This window comes from Bos mutus, chromosome 26, assembly GCF_027580195.1.
Source record: "Bos mutus isolate GX-2022 chromosome 26, NWIPB_WYAK_1.1, whole genome shotgun sequence".
NCBI classification, from domain to species: Eukaryota; Metazoa; Chordata; class Mammalia; order Artiodactyla; family Bovidae; genus Bos; species Bos mutus.
In genome coordinates this window covers 307,072-324,129 of record NC_091642.1, presented here as the reverse complement: position 1 = coordinate 324,129, position 17,058 = coordinate 307,072, and the positions used below count along the sequence as shown (strand labels likewise).

General features: G+C 46.6%; 1 protein-coding gene and 1 non-coding gene across 2 annotated transcripts in view; both read left to right on the top strand.

Moving 5' to 3' along the window:
* LOC106700651 (uncharacterized) overlaps nt 1–17,058 on the top strand; it is a 194,254-nt gene that overhangs the window by 62,171 nt on the left and 115,025 nt on the right. The gene's annotated exons all lie outside the window — the stretch shown is intronic.
* On the top strand, nt 825–896 carry TRNAW-CCA (transfer RNA tryptophan (anticodon CCA)). Its single transcript has one exon. It is a non-coding gene; the product is annotated as a tRNA-Trp (tRNA).

Here is a 17,058-nt window from a genome sequence, read left to right as displayed (position 1 = left end):
TGCTCACTTTACAAAAGTTTTTCTGTTAGTCATGAGGAGCTAATGTCAGGGTGAAGGGATTTGGTGCTTTTCTAGATTTGAAGAGATGGAAGGACTGGGGTCATGAAATCAGTTTCTGAAAATACCTGTGTAAAGACCTGTTACACCAGTTTCCCTGGAGCACACAGTGCCTCACTCTCCACCCAGAATGAAGGTTGGCAGCTGCAGTAGCACAGGGTTGGAACTCCGCAGACGCAGATGGCAAATGCCCTTGTTCAGTCGCTGGCAAATGCTCTTGGCAAGTGCCCATTGGTAGTTGACAGAAGTAGCCCCGGAATATCTGAGAGCAGTTGCTCCGGGGCTAGCTGAGCCATGCGGGTGGGAACTTTCGTGGCCTGCTCTCCTCTGCCCCCCAAGCCCGGGGCCTGACGACTTACAGCTGGTTGGGACACCCGAATGCCAAGAGGGACCGCCAGGGGCTTGTGCGAGTGCACTGGCCCACCCGTCCATGGTGCTGGCCTGCAGGGCTCTTGGCGGAGCTGTCCGCCGGCCTACACTACCTTGGTCTTCTCTACTCTAGGCGCAGGCGTGCCCTTGACCTTTGGCCCTTCCTGCTGTGTCTCAGGCTGCGGGACAGGCAGGGTGTGCCCACTCCTGAGTGACAGGACCTCGAGCCACAGCTGGGTCCTGGACTCTGAGCTGGAGGCAGTGGCTTTCTAGCCAAAACTGCCTGTGGACTCCCTGTGACCTGAAGTCAGAGCTCAGGGCAATGTTCAGGTGTAACCAGAGAAAGCCAAACTCCCTGACAGGGTGTTTGCAGGACACCGAGCAAAGGAGTTTGGGCTTCCCTGGTGGCTCAGAGGTTAAAGCATCTGCCTCCAATGCGGAAGACCCGGGTTCGATCCCTGGGTTGGGAAGATCCCCTGGAGAAGGAAATGGTAACCCACTCCAGTATTCTTGCCTGGAGAATCCCATGGACAGAGGAGCCTGGCAGGCTACAGTCCCACGGGGTCGCAAAGAGTCGGACACGACTGAGCAACTTCACTTCACTTCAGCAAAGGAGTTAGAGACAATCACAGATCCACTCAGACCAGCTCTGATAAGCCACTGACCAACTTGGTTTTTGAGTTAGGGGAGTAAAAAAAAAAAAGATTTTTTTAAAAAAGAAAGGTTGAGATTCATTTTGTGACATTTCTGGATCTAGTTTTAGGAGTCAGGATGTCTCTGGTTTACGTTCTCAGGCCAGATGGTCCATGGTTCAGGGGTCTGTGAGCTCATCTTACCCTGGAGAAATAACCTGAGTTTGTACATTAATGATGTCTACAGCAGCAGTTTTAGTACATTAACCCCTTTATCAACAGCATCCATCTTAGTCATCTGACTTACTTGGTTAGTGTTCAGTTAGTATAGTACTGAGGTCAGAGGGCACAAGAAAGGGAAGTTTGGGGTGGAGAGATTAATCATGAACTCAGTAAGAGCATTTGGTTTTAGGGGGACTTGATTTAAATGTCACGGAGAATTCAGAGTTAATACTGTTTTGCAGTGTGGAGGAGTTGAGAGGCAGATGTGCTTAGACAAGGGAAAGATAATTTATTAACAAAATGCTTCCTTTTAGAGGCATCAAGTAACTGAGTTTCCCCCTGCTGAGCACTGTGACAAACATCTATTAATGCTTTCTGTTTCCCTTCCTCCCATTTCACGGCCAGAGGTGCTCATGAAGCGCCTGCAGCATCAGTCACAGCAGCTGCACTAAGTGGCTGAGGGCGGTTTCGCAACAATTAGGAACAGTTCCTGTCACTCAAGTTTATGTATTTATAGGTCTAGATATAACAAGTGAAGCATAATACTGACTCTTTACGTTGGTAACTAGATATCTATTGAATACTAGATGTGAATAGTTTTATTTTTATAAAACAAGATGTAATTGGTGGTGCTAGTGGTAAAGAATCTGCCTGCCAATGCTGGAGACAAAAGAAATGTGAGTTTGATCCCTGGATTAGGAAGCTCCCCTGGAGGAGAGTATGGCCACCCACTCCAGTACTCTTGCCTGGAGAATGCCATGGACAGAGGAGCCTGGCAGGCCGCCTTCCACGGGGCCACAAAGAGCTGGGCACAACTGAGGAAACTTGGCACGAGCACATGCAAATTCTAACAATGAAAGGATTTCCTTACTTTGATTTATAAATTTCAAATGTTTGGAAACCTATTATTAGCCTCCATTTGTATTCTTGCGCAAATTCTGGAAATTTGAGGGTGAAGATAAGAAGATAGCCTACATGGGACTACCTGGTTGCCCAGTGGTTAGGGCTCAGACCTCTCACTGCTGGGGCTTGGGCTTCATTCCTGGTCCATGACCAGGAGAACTATGACCCCGCAAGTTGCATGGGGCAGCCAAAAAGAAAAAAAAATCACCTACAAATGAAAAGCAAAATGGATGTTTTCAAGTAAATAATAAAATCCAAATTAGAATTTAATACTCAGCAAAATTTCATTTCCAGGCTAATGGAAAAAGCAATAGAGTTCCAGAAAAACATCTATTTCTGCTTTATTGACTATGCCTGCCGAGGTCCAGCCCCGGCTGATCCAGGGTATTTGAAGGGGAGATGGAGTCGGCGACTATTTACATATTTATCAAAGATATAAAGAGTAATAGAATGAGGATAGCTCAGTAGGAAAATTCAGTGGAGAAAAGAGGCTGAGTAGCTTGGTTTACGCGGGAGACCAATAAAACTTCAAGACAAGAAGTTTGCACCACTTATGTAGGCCACAGGCGTCCTTCCGTTCTCCCGAAGGAGAGGAGACACTGAGGCCTCCCCGGTCGGATCTTAGAAGCCCAGGCATAATTAGTAAGCGTGGTGGGTTCCGCGCTCCAGATGGAGACTCAGCTGGAAGTTAAAGGGAAGAATGACATGGGGAGACCAAGCATTGGTGGGCAAGGCCCGTAGCTTTATTTTCAACAGGGGCTTTTATACCCTAAGTTACACATAGAGGACAATAGGGGATGCAAAGTCAGCAGTTTTTGATCCTTATCAAAAACCAGGGTTTCTTTCCTGCAAATTTATCGTATACAAATGGTTTAGGTGATTTACATCATCTTCTGGCCAGAAGGCCTATTAACATTTTATGACTCTTGACAAGGACTTATCAACAAAGACTTATTTTCTCTAAGAGTAATTATTTTAAGGTTTGGCGCCATCTTCCGAAGATAAAATTGCATTCCTATAGGGCGGATGTGTAATGGGTTTACAACAAAGGAAAGAATTTATTACCTTAAGGGTCTAAAGTTACTAACACCAAGGCCACTACTTATTTTTTCTACATACCAACTATTAATTAATACATATTCAAGGATACAATTTAGGGGATGTGAAAACTTGGCAACAAGCATTGGCTCATCAATGAAATCCTTTACTAGTTTATTCTGACAGTTTCTAACTCTCTGACAGGTACTAAACTATTTGAATATCTTAAGCTTCCCGTGCCTCTCGAGGCTGGGAGACTGTAAACAATCGTTTGCATAGCTGTAGGAGTCCGGGTAATCTTGTCAGGCGAGTTAGAGAGCCATCTGAGGGGTTTGGATTTAAACACTCCTAATTGCCCAGGAACTTTATTAGTTGGAGCTGTAAGTTAACTCTTTGACAGAGAGAGCGAGATGGTGGTGGGGGACAGCCCCCAGTAAAGTCAGAGGTGAGAGCACAAAGCAATAAAGTAGGCAGACTCTGGTTTTTTTGGGGGTAGATGTTCGAGAATATCCGGGGGGACCCCTGAGGCTCGATCCTGCCTTTGCGTATGCCAAGCCTCCTTCCTCATGACCTTTGTCACGAGTGGAATGCCTCACCGGCTCCCGGCATATGCCGAAGCCTTTGGCTGTGTAGATCACAATAAACTGTGGAAAATTCTGAAAGAGATGGGAATACCAGACCACCTCACCTGCCTCTTGAGAAACCTATATGCAGGTCAGGAAGCAACAGTTAGAACTGGACATGGAACAACAGACTGGTTCCAAATAGGAAAAGGAGTACGTCAAGGCTATATATTGTCACCCTGCTTATTTAACTTCTATGCAGAGTACATCATGAGAAACGCTGGGCTGGAAGAAGCACAAGCTGGAATCAAGATTGCTGGGAGAAATATCAATAACCTCAGATATGCAGATGACACCACCCTTATGGCAGAAAGTGAAGAGGAACTAAAAAGCCTCTTGATGAAAGTGAAAGTGGAGAGTGAAAAAGTTGGCTTATAGCTCAACATTCAGAAAACTAAGATCATGGCATCTGGTCCCATCACTTCATGGGAAATAGATGGGGAAACAGTGGAAACAGTGTCAGACTTTATTTTGGGGGGCTCCAAAATCACTGCAGATGGTGACTGCAGCCATGAAATTAAAAGACGTTTACTCCTTGGAAGCAAAGTTATGACCAACCTAGATAGCATATTCAAAAGCAGAGACATTACTTTGCCAACAAATGTCTGTCTAGTCAAGGCTATGGTTTTTCCAGTAGTCATGTATGGATGTGAGAATTGCACTGTGAAGAAAGCTGAGCACGAAAAAATTGATGCTTTTGAACTCTGGTGTTGGAGAAGACTGTTGAGAGTCCCTTGGACTGCAAGGAGATCCAACCAGTCCATTCTAAAGGAGATCGATCAGTCCTGGGTGTTCTTTGGAAGGAATGATGCTAAAGCTGAAACTCCAGTACTTTGGCCACCTCATGCGAAGAGTTGACTCACTGGAAAAGACTCTGATACTGGGAGGGATTGGGGGCAGGAGGAGAAGGGGACGACAGAGGATGAGATGGCTGGATGGCATCACTGATTTGATGGACCTGAGTCTGAGTGAACTCCAGGAGTTGGTGATGGACAGGGAGGCCTGGCGTGCTGCGATTCATGGGGTCACAAAGAGTCGGACACGACTGAGTGACTGAACTGAACTGAACTGAAGGATAGAATAAAGACATTTTCCTACAAAGAGATAAGAAGAGATTTTACCACAGTAGACTCTGTCTTAGTGTGGGCTACGGTGCTGTGACAGGCATCCAAATGGGAACGGCTCCAACATGAAAGAATTTTTTTCTAACACTCCAGGGCTAGTGTTGAAGTAGGTGGCTGCTATCCTTCATGAAATAATTTATGGACAAAAGAAAAAAAAACATATAGACTTCACCCAAATTAAAAGCTTTTATGTTTCAGAGGAAAACCTAAAGAGAGTGAAAAGCTATCTCACAGAATGAGAGAAAAAGTCTCACAAGTCATACATTTGAAAAGGGTCTTGTGTCTAGAAGATATAAAGAATACTTTCTACTTGCTAACCAAAATAACAGTCATCTTACCATTTTTGTCTATTTTATGAGACTCATGACTCAATGGACATGAGTTTGAGTGAACTCTGGGAGTTGGTGATGGACAGGGAGGCCTGGCGTGCTGCGGTTCATGGTGTTGCAAAGAGTTGGACACGACTGAGTGACTGAACTGAAGTGAACTCACCATTTTTCTCTATTTTACAGAGAAAAAGAGGAAGTTGGGAGGAGTTCTGAAGAAAAGTCAATTGGAGGCAAATGAGAGTTCAGGGTGATGACAGGCTCTCCTTGGCCTAGTAGCTGGAGTCCTTATTTCCTGTAAGAGATGCAGGGAGCGTCTTTCCTGTTGGGACTTGTCATGGAGGATTTTTTCCTGTTGGTGGTGATCCTTCTCTCTAGGTCTGTAATTGACAGTCAAGTGTCTGAGAGCTCCCTCTTCTGGCCTTCCAACTCTGTTTTAAATGGTTTCCCTTTACTAATGTTCACAAACTCAGTGATACAAAGACAGTTAACAAAGAGCAAAGGATTGAACAGACATTTCTACAACAAAAATATACAGATGGCCGATGAACACACAAAAAACGTTCAACATTATTAGTCACTGAAAGTCGTTCATTCGTGTCCGACTCTTTGCGACCCCATGGAATTCTCCAGGTCAGAATACTGGAGTGGGTAGCCTTTCCCTTCTCCAGGGGATCTTTCCAACCCAGGGATCAAACGCAGGTCTCCCACACTGCAGGCGGATTCTTCACCAGCTGAGCCACCAGGGAAGCCCAAGAATACTGGAGTGGGGAGCCTATCACCAGGGAAACGCAGCTCAGTGGCGCCATGAGACATCTGTTAGGATGCGGCTCAGTTAAGTTGTGTCCTACTATCTGACCTCATGAACGCCAGGCTTCCCTGTCTTTCACTATCTCCTGGAGTTTGTTTAAATTCATGTCCACTGAGTTGGTGATGCTATCTAACCATCTCATCCTCTGCTGCCCTCTTCCCCTTTGGCCTTCAGTCTTTCTCAGCATCAGTGTCTTTTCCAGTGTTGTGGCTTTCCGCATCAGGTGGCCAAAGTATTAGAGCTTCAGCTTCACCATCAGTTCTTCCAATGGATATTTTCAGGGTTGATTTCCTTTAGGATTGACTGGTTTCATCTCCTCACTGTCCAAGGGACTCTCAAGAGCCTTCTCCAGCACCACAGTTCAAAAGCATCAGTTCTTTTGCACTCAGCCTTTTTTTATAGTCCAACTCTCACATCCGTACATGACTACTGAAAACCCATAGGTTTGACTGTACACACCTTTGTCAGCACAGTGATGTCTCTGTTCTTGAATACACTGTCTAGGTTTCTCATAACTTTCCTTCCAAGAACCAAGCATCTTTTAATTTCATGGCTGCAGTCACTGTCCACAGTAATTTTGGAGCCCAAGAAAATGAAGTTTGTCACTGCTTCCACTTTTCCCCCTTCTATTTGCCATGGAGTGAGGGCACTGGATGCCATGATCTTAATTTTTTGAATGTTGAGTTTTACGCCAGCTTTTTCACTCTCCTCTTTCACCTTCATCAAGAGGCTCTTTGGTTCCTCTTTGCTTTCTGCCATAAGTGTGGTGTCATCTGCATATCTGATGTTATTTCTCCTGGCAATCCTGATTCTAGCCTGTGATTCATCCAGCCTGGCATTTTACATGATTTACTCTGCATATAAGTTAAATAATCAGAGTGACAATATACAGCCTTGTCTTACTCCTTTCCCAATTTTGAACCAGTCTGTTGTTCCATGTCCGGTTCTAACTATTTCTTCTTGACCTGCATACATGTTTCTCAGGAAACAGGTAAGGTGGTCTGGTACTCCATCTCTTGAAGAATTTTTCACAGTTTGTTGTGATCCACACAGTCAAAGGCTTTAGCATAGCTAATGAAGCAGAAGTAGATGTTTTTCTGGAATTCCCTTGCTTAGCGTATGATCCAGCCAGTGTTGGCAATTTGATCTCTGGTTCCTCTGCCTCTTCAAAACCCAGCTGGTACATCTGGAAGTTCTCGATTCAAGTACTGCTGAAGCTTAACTTGGAGAATTTTGAGCATTACTTTTCTAGCATGTGAGATGAATGCAATTGTGTGGTAGTTTGAGCATTCTTTGGCATTGCCTTTCTTTGGGATTGGAATGAAAACTGACCTTTTCCAGTCCTGCAGCCAATTCCAGTATTGAATTTTTCAAATTTGTTGACATATTGAGTGCAGCACTTTAACAGCGTCATCTTTTAAGAATTTAAATAGCTCAGCTGGAATTCCATCACCTCCACTAGCTTTGTTCACAGTAATGCTTCCTAAGGCACACTTGACTTCACACTCTAGTCTGTCTGGCTCTAGGTGAGTAACTACACCATCATAGTTATCTCAGAAATTAAGACTTTAAAGAAAAATAGTTCTTCTGAATCTCTTCTGCTTCCGTTAGGTCCTTATTGTTTCTGTCCTTTATCTTGATCTCTCCAATTTTCTTGAAGAGATCTCTCATCTTTCCCATTCTTGTTTTCCTCTAACTTGTTTTCATTGTCCTTTTAAGAAGGCCTTCTTATTTCTCTTTGCTATTCTCTGGAACTCTGCATTCAGTTGGGTATATCTTTCCATTTCTCCCTTGCTTTTTGCTTCTCTTCTTTCCTCAGCTATTTGTAAGACCTCCTCAGACAACCATTTTGCCTTCTTGCATTTCCTCTTCTTTGAGATGGTTTTGGTCACTGCCTCCTGTACAGTGTTATGAACCTCTGTCCATAGTTCTTCAGGCACTCTGTCTACCAGATCTAGTTCCTTGAATGTATTCATCACCTCCACTATATAATCATAAGGGATTTGATTTAGGTCATACCTGAATGGCCTAGTGGTTTTCTCTACTTTCTTCAATTTAAACCTGAATTTTGCAATAAGGAGCTCCTGATCTGAGCCAGTCAGCTCCAGGTCTTGCTTTCCATGACTGTATAGAGATGTTCCAATCTTCGGCTGCAAAGAAAATAATCAGTGTGATTTCAGTATTGTCCATTTGGTGATGTCCATGTGTAGAGTTGTCTTGTGTTGTTGGAAGAGATTGTTTGCTATGACCAGTGTGTTCTCTTGGCAAAACTCTTTTGCCCTTTGCCCTGCTTCATCTTGTATTCCAAGGCCAAACTTGCCTGTGACTCCAGGTATCTCTTGTCTTCCTACTTTTGCATTCCAACCCCCTATGATGAAAAGGACATCTTTTTTTTTTTTTGGGTGTTAGAAGGTCTTGTAGGTCTTCATAGAACTGGTCAACTTCAGCTTCTTTGGCGTCATTGGTTGGGGCACAGACTTGGATTACTGTGATATCGAATTGTTTGCCTTGGCAACAGACTAAGATCATTCTGTCATTTTTGAGATTGCACCAAAGTACTGTATTTCGGAGTCTTTTGTTGACAATGAAGGCTACTCCTTTTCTTTTGAAGGATTCTTGCCCACAGTAGTAGATACAATGGGGAACTGAACTAAATTCATCCATTCCTGTCCCTTGTAGTTCACTGATTCCTAAGATGTCGATGTTCATTCTTGCCATCTCCTGCTTGACCACATCCCACTTACCTTGATTCATGGATCGAATATTCTAGGTTCCTATACAATACTGTTCTTCGCAGCATCGAATTTTACTTTCATCCCCAGACACATCCACAACTGAGTGTTGTTTTGCGTTGGCCCAGCTGCTTCATTCTTTCTGGAGCTGTTAGTACTTGTCCTCCATTCTTTCCCAGTAGCATATTGGACAACTTCTGACCTGAGGGGCTCATCTTCCAGTGTCATATCTTTTTGCCCTTTTCATACTGTTCATGAGGTTCTCACAGCAAAAATAGTGGAGTGGTTTGCCATTTCCTCCTCCAGTGAACCATGTTTTGTCAGAACTCTCCACTATGACCATCCATGTTGGGTTGGCATGGCATGGCTCACAGCTTTATTGAGTTACGCAAGCCCCTTCACCATGACACAGCTGTACTCTATGAATGGGCACGATTCTATGTACAGTAAATGTCCAGAGCGGGCAAAGCCATAGAGGCAGAAAGTAGAGTGGTGGTTGCCAGCAGCTGCAGAAGGGGGCGGTGGGCACTGCTAAAGGGCAGGGCTTTTTTATGCAGTGATGACAGTGTTTTAAACTTGACGTGGTGATGCTTGCACAACTCTGTAAACGTCTTGTAAACCAGTGAATCGTTCACTGTAAATGGGTGAAGTGTATGGCATGTGAATTACAATCATAAAATCTGTTTATAGAAATGAACAGCCTGATTTAGTTAAACCACAGGTGTCACTGGGTACTTACAGCCTCTACTGTTACGGGGGCCCCGGGGCACGAGAAGCCATGACTGTGTACTAGGCAGACTGGGGGCCCCGGGGCATGAGAAGCCATGGTTGTGTACTAGGCAGACTGGGGGCGCTGGGGCATGAGAAGCCATGACTGTGTACTAGGCAGACTACTGGTACGGGGGCCCCGGGGCATGAGAAGCCATGACTGTGTACTAGGCAGACTGGGGGCGCTGGGGCATGAGAAGCCATGACTGTGTACTAGGCAGACTGGGGGCGCTGGGGCATGAGAAGCCATAACTGTGTACTAGGCAGACTACTGTTACGGGAGCCCCGGGGCATGAGAAGCCATGACTGTGTACTAGGCAGACTGGGGGCGCTGGGGCATGAGAAGCCATGACTGTGTACTAGGCAGACTACTGGTACGGGGGCCCTGGGGCATGAGAAGCCGTGACTGTGTACTAGGCAGACTGAAATGAGGTGTGTGTGTCAGAGCTGCTGCTGGTGACCCGAGACCCAGCAGAAGAGTCCAGCACCTGGCCACGGCCACATGGGCAGGGGGCCGCGATGACAGGCCAGCCGCAGGTCAGAGGTTGGCTGCAGTCACTGCAGTATTCGAGTGGTAGCCACAGCCACATGGGCAGGGGGGCAGCGATGACAGGCCAGCCGCAGGTCAGAGGTTGGCTGCAGTCACTGCAGTATTCGAGTGGTAGCACTACACTGTGGGGACAGAAAGCATGAACGCCGTGCCTCCCGCCGCACCCCTACATCTCCCGGGGTCCAAAATGCTCCCTTCCGGGGAGTCAGAGTGCTGCTCTCGCTCCCTGGCCATAAAGTCAGTGTCACAGTTTTGTAACTGCCTTTCCTCCTATCACCAGGCCTTCAGTCCAGATGCGGTCAGGTGTGAGTGGGATGAGGGCATTTTTACACCTTGGCCGCCATGGGGGTACTCAGCCACATAGTCCCTGCCAATCAACAAAAGGCTCCAAGAGGCTGAGCCAGAATTAAGTTCGAGCCCCCCAGACACCTTCTGGCTGTTCCCACCCAGGGATGGTCAGGGCCGAATCTCAAATTTTCTAAATAGGCCTAAGTAAGCCCTTGGCATCCTGACCTTTACTAGAGAAAGGCGACTGGCAGAGAAGACAGAGGAGGTGAGATGGGCAGCATGGAAAGATTGTGCTCTGACCATCCCTGGGTCTGGGACCATTCACCCTGCTGGGCTTCAGCTTAGCTGACCCTTGGGGGAACATCTCAGGAGGGAGCTCTCTCGTCAGGCGGCAGAATGGGGGGTAAAGTTCCCCCTGCAGACAGGGACACCAGGGCCAGGGTGGGGGCACTCCAGACGGGCTGTTTCACTGGACTTGCAGGGTCACCTGGCCCTTTCCTCCTTAGTCACAGGATGTCAGGCTGGGCGACCAGGCCAGAGGTGCGAGCAGCATTATGGGCTGGGCTCAGGCCCAGTGCTTTAGCCAGGAAGTGGCACCGCTGAGCCCGGGCCACCTCTGGGTTCCCGAGGTCACTGCCACCTCCAAAGGCTCCAAGCTCGGCTCCCTTGCAGGCTTCGTGCTGTGCCTGCGCTGCAGGGACAAAAGAGGTGAGCCCCCGCCCAGGACCAGCACGAAGGTGGCCCCCCGCACTCGCCGCAAGCGGGGCACTTCAACCGGGCACTTTCCCTGAGGGACAAGCATGATGCGTGCCTGGAGGGCCCCACCCGGCTCTCGTGGTCCCCCGTAGGGGACGGGCGCGGGGATGCAGAGCGACTCGGAGAGGCAGGACTTAAGAGAGGAAGGAAGGGCAGGGGGTGCTCGGCAGGGCGGGGTGTGGAGAGTGTTGAGTGAAGAGCCCAGGATGGCACACATGCAGCAGACAAGTTATCAAGCCTCCCCAGAGCCGCCCTCGGCCTCTGCCATCCCGTGGGCAGCGGGCTGCTACTGGCAGTCACGCCTTGATCTGCTTGGCAGCCTGTAAGACCAGCCACAGAAACTGTTCAGTATCAGGAGCCCATCAGCCTGTAGTCTGCACACAGGGGGACAGTTCAGAGCTTGCTACCAGTCCATAGTGACACCTCTCCTCAGTTCAGTCTAGCTGCTCAGTCGTGTCCCATTCTTTGCGACCCCATGGACTGCAGCATGGCAGGTTTCTCTATTCATCACCAACTCCTGAGCTTGCAAACTCATGTCCATTGAGTTGGTGCTGCCATCCAACCGTCTCATCCTCTGTCGTCCCCTTCTCCTCCTGCCTTCAATCTTTCCCAGCATGAGGGGCTTTTCCAATGACTTGGCTCTTCACATCGGGTGGCCAAAGTACTGGAACTTCAGCTTCACACCTCTCCTAGATAGTTCTTTTAAAAGGCAGGTAAATGGCAACCCAATCCTATGGACAGAGGAGACTGTCAGGCTATAGTCCATAGCGTTGCAAAGAGTAGGACATGACATGGCTTATCAATTAGATAGCAGTAGCTGCATCCCTTGTATGCACATCTCACTGGAGGAAAGGACCACATTCAGTTCAGTTCAGTTGCTCAGTCTTCTCTGACTCTTTGTGACCCCATGAACCGCAGCACACCAGGCCTCCCTGTCCATCACCAACTCCCGGAGTCCACCCAAACCCATGTCCATTGAGTTGGTTATGCCATCCAACCATCTAATCCTCTGTCATCCCCTTCTCCTCCTGCCCTCAATCTTTCCCAGCATCAGGGTCTTTCCAAATGAGTCAGTTCTTCGCATCAGGTGGCCAAACTATTGGAGTTTCTGCTTCAACATCAGTCCTTCCAATGAACACCCAGGACTGATCTCCCTTAGGATGGACTGGTTGGATCTCCTTGCAGTCCAAGGGACTCTCAAGAGTCTTCTCCAACACCACCAATTGAAGTTCAAAAGCTTCAATTCTTTGGCACTCAGCTTTCTTTATAGTCCAACTCTCACATCCATACATGACCACTGGAAAAACCATAGCCTTGACTAGACAGACCTTTGTTGGCAAAGTAATGTCTCTGCTTTTTAATATGCTGTCTAGGTTGGTCATAACTTTCCTTCCCAGGAGTAAGTGTCTTTTAATTTCATGGCTGCAATCACCATCTGCAGTGATTTTGGAGCGCAGAAAAATAAAGTCTGACACTGTTTCCACTGTTTCCCCATCTATTTGCCATGAAGTGCTGAAGAAGCTGAACAGTTCTATGAAGACCTACAAGGCCTTCTAGAACTAACACCAAAAAAGATGTCCTTTTCATTATAGGGGACTGGAATGCAAAAGTAGGAAGTCAAGAAACACCTGGAGTAACAGGTAGATTTGGCCTTGGGAGTACAGAATGAAGTAGGGCAAAGGCTAATAGAGCTGTGCCAAGAGAACGCACTCGTCATAGCAAACACCCTCTTCCAACAACACAAGAGAAGACTCTACACATGGACATCACCAGATGGGCAACACCAAAATCAGATTGATTATATTCTTTGCAGCCAAAGACGGAGAAGCTATACAGTCAGCAAAAACAAGACTGGGAGCTGACTGCGGCTCAGATCATGAACTCCTTACTGCCAAATTCAGACTTAAATTGAAGAAAGTGGAGAAAACCACTAGAGCATTCAGGTATGACCTAAATCAAATCCCGTATGACTATCTAGTGGAAGTGAGAAATAGATTTAAGGGACTAGATCTGATAGACAGAGTGCCTGATGAACTATGGATGGAAGTTCGTGACACTGTACAGGAGACAGTAATCAAGACCATCCCCAAGAAAAAGAAATGCAAAAAAGCAAAATGGCTGTCTGAGGAGGCCTTACAAATAGCTGTGAAAAGAAGGGAAGTGAACAGCAAAGGAGAAAAGGAAAGATACACCCATTTGAATGCAGAGTTGCAAAGAATAGCAAGGAGAGATAAGAAAGCCTTCCTCAGCAATCAATGCAAAGAAATAGAGGAAAACAATAGAATGGGAAAGACTAGAGATCTCTTCAAGAAAATTAGAGATACCAAGGGGACATTTCATGCAAAGATGGGTGCAATAAAGGACAGACATGGTAGGGAACTAACAGAAGCAGAAGATATTAAGAAGAGGTGGCAAGAATAAACAGAAGAACTGTACAAAAAAGAGCTTCATGACCCAGATAATCACGATGGTGTGATCACTCACCTAGAGCCAGACATCCTGGAATGTGAAGTGGGCCTTAGGAAGCATCACTATGAACAAAGCTAGTGGAGGTGACGGAATTCCAGTTGAGCTATTTAAAATCCTGAAAGACGATGCTGTGAAAGTGCTGCACTCAATATGCCAGCAAATTTGGAAAACTCAGCAGTGGCCACAGGACTGGAAAAAGTCAGTTTTCATTCCAATCCCAAAGAAAGGCAATGCCAAAGAATGCTCAAACTACTGCACAATTGCACTCATCTCACACACTAGTCAAGTAATGCTTAAAATTCTCCAAGCCAGGCTTCAGCAATATGTGAACCGTGAACTTCCAGATGTTCAAGTTGGTTTTAGAAAAGGCAGAGGAACCAGAGATCAAATTGCCAACATCCGCTGGATCATCGAAAAAGCAAGAGAGTTCCAGAAAAACATCTATTTCTGCTTTATTGACTATGCCAAAGCCTTTGACTGTGTGGATCACAACAAACTGTGGAAAATTCTGAAAGAGATGGGAATACCAGACCACCTCACCTGCCTCTTGAGAAACCTGTATGCAGGTCAGGAAGCAACACTTCGAACTGGACATGGAACAACAGACTGGTTCCAAATAGGAAAAGGAGCACATCAAGGCTGTATATTGTCACCACGCTTATTTAACTTATATGCAGAGTACATCACGAGAAACACTGGGCTGGAGGAAGCACAAGCTGGAATCCAGATTGCCAGGAGAAATATCAATAACCTCAGATATGCAGATGACACCACCCTTATAGCAGAAAGTGAAGAACTAAAGAGCCTCTTGATGGAAGTGAAAGTGGAGAGTGAAAAAGTTGGCTTATAGCTCAACATTCAGAAAACTAAGATCATGGCATCTGGTCCCATCATTTCATGGCAAATAGATGGGGAAACAGTGGAAACAGTGGCAGACTTCATTTTTCTGGGCTCCAAAATCACTGCAGATGGTGATTGCAGCCATGAAATTAAAAGACACTTACTCCTGGGAAGGAAAGTTATGACCAACCTAGACAGCATATTAAAAAGCAGAGACATTACTTTGCCAACAAAGGTCTGTCTAGTCAAGGCTATTGTTTTTCCAGTGGTCATGTATGGATGTGAGAGTTGGACTATAAAGAAAGCTGAGTGCCAAAGAATTGAAGCTTTTGAACTTCAATTGGTGGTGTTGGAGAAGACTCTTGAGAGTCCCTTGGACTGCAAGGAGATCCAACCAGTCCATCCTAAGGGAGATCAGTCCTGGGTGTTCATTGGAAGGACTGATGTTGAAGCAGAAACTCTAATACTTTGGCCACCTGATGCGAAGAACTGACTCATTTGGAAAGACCCTGATGCTGGGAAAGATTGAGGGCAGGAGGAGAAGGGGATGACAGAGGATGAAATGGTTGGATGGCGTAACTGACTCAATGGACATGGGTTTGGGTGGACTCCGGGAGTTGGTGATGGACAGGGAGGCCTGGTGTGCTGCGGTTCATGGGGTCACAGAGTTGGACACGACTGAGCGAATGAACTGAACTGAACTGAACTGATGGGACCAGATTCCATGATCTTCGTTTTCTGAATGTTGAGCTTTAAGCCAACTTTTTTACTCTCTTCTTTCACTTTCATCAAGAGGCTCTTTAGTTCTTCTTTACTTTCTGCCATAAGGTGGTGTCATCTGCATATCTGAGGTTATTGATATTTCTCCCAGCAATCTTGATTCCAGCTTGTGCTTCCTCCAGCCCAGCGTTTCTCATGATGTACTCTGCATAGAAGTTAAATAAGCAGGGTGACAATATACAGCCTTGACGTACTCCTTTTCCTATTTGGAACCAGTCTGTTGTTCCATGTCCAGTTCGAAGTGTTGCTTCCTGACCTGCATCCAGGTTTCTCAAGAGGCAGGTCAGGTGGTCTGGTATTCCCATCTCTTTCAGAATTTTCCACAGTTTGTTGTGATCCACACAGTCAAAGGCTTTGGCATAGTCAATAAAGCAGACATAGATGTTTTTCTGGAACTCTCTTGCTTTTTCGATGATCCAGCGGATGTTGGCAATTTGATCTCTGGTTCCTCTGCCTTTTCTAAAACCAGCTTGAACGTTTAGAAGTTCATGGTTCATGTACTGCTGAAGCCTGGCTTGGAGAGTTTTCCTCTTTGGCTCCTGTAATACTGGCAGCAAGGCTTACATGCTCCAGGCAGAAGACTGGAAGGCCCTCCCCAGGGAGCCTGACCAACCGCAAAGGAAGGACTTGGAGACATGGGTGATGGGGTTCCCCCGCGAAAGCCCCTCCCAAGGAGCCCCAGTGTCAAGCTCAAGTTTGACAAGCCCTACTCACAAACAGCCATCTGGTCTATCGTTTCTGTCTCCAGGAGACAGACAAACATCACCTGACACCTCAGAAAGCCAAAAGAAACAGGAAGAAGGACCCAAAGCACAGCGACTGAGCAGGACACAGCACTCACATCCCCAGTCTCCCAAGAAGATGAAGCATGAGGAGACCCTTCTGTTCTCTAGAAAGGAACATCTGTACAAGAAGAAAGTGCTCCTGGAAACGAGCACTATGGTAGCAGAAATGAAAGCCTCAAATACCACAGAAGCAGAGCAGTGAAGATGGGAAAGAGGACATGTGAGCATTCAAGGGCCAGGCTCAACCTCTGACAGCCTAAATTGAGGACTTTAGAAAGAGCCAAGAGAAGGCAATGGCACCCCACTCCAGTACTCTTGCCTGGAAAATCCCATGGATGGAGGAGCCTGGTAGGCTGCAGTCCACGGGGTCGCTAAGAGTCGGACACGGCTGAGCGACTTCATTTTCACTTTTCATGCATTGGAGAAGGAAATGGCAACCCACTCCAGTGTTCTTGCCTGGAGAATCCCAGGGACGGGGGAGCCTGGTGGGCTGCCGTCTATGGGATCGCAGAGTCAGACACGACTGAAGCGACTTAGCAGCAGCAGCAGCAAGAGCAAACCAGTAGGGAGTTTGCTCAGGGACAAGTCATCAGCAGAAACGACTGGTGAAATAATGACATCTTTTGCTAGGACTGAAGTACAGGAATTTCCAGATTGAGGGCCTTCTGAGTGTGGGACACAATACACACAATCAATAAAAACAAAGGAACATGGAAGCACCACATTGTGAAACTTCAGATCTTAATTTTTATTAAAGTTTTAACTTTTTTGGCCACGAAGCACAGCACATGGAATCTTAGTTCCCCAACCAGGGACTGAGCCCGTGCACCCTGCACTGGACACTGTTTTGGAGTCTTTTTTGTTTAATTAATTATTTTTGACTGTGCTGGGTCTTCGTTGCTGCACACGGGCTTTTCCTAGTTGCAGCCAACAGGGTCTACTCTTCGTTACGGTGTGTGGGATTTTCAGTGTGGTGGGTTCTCTT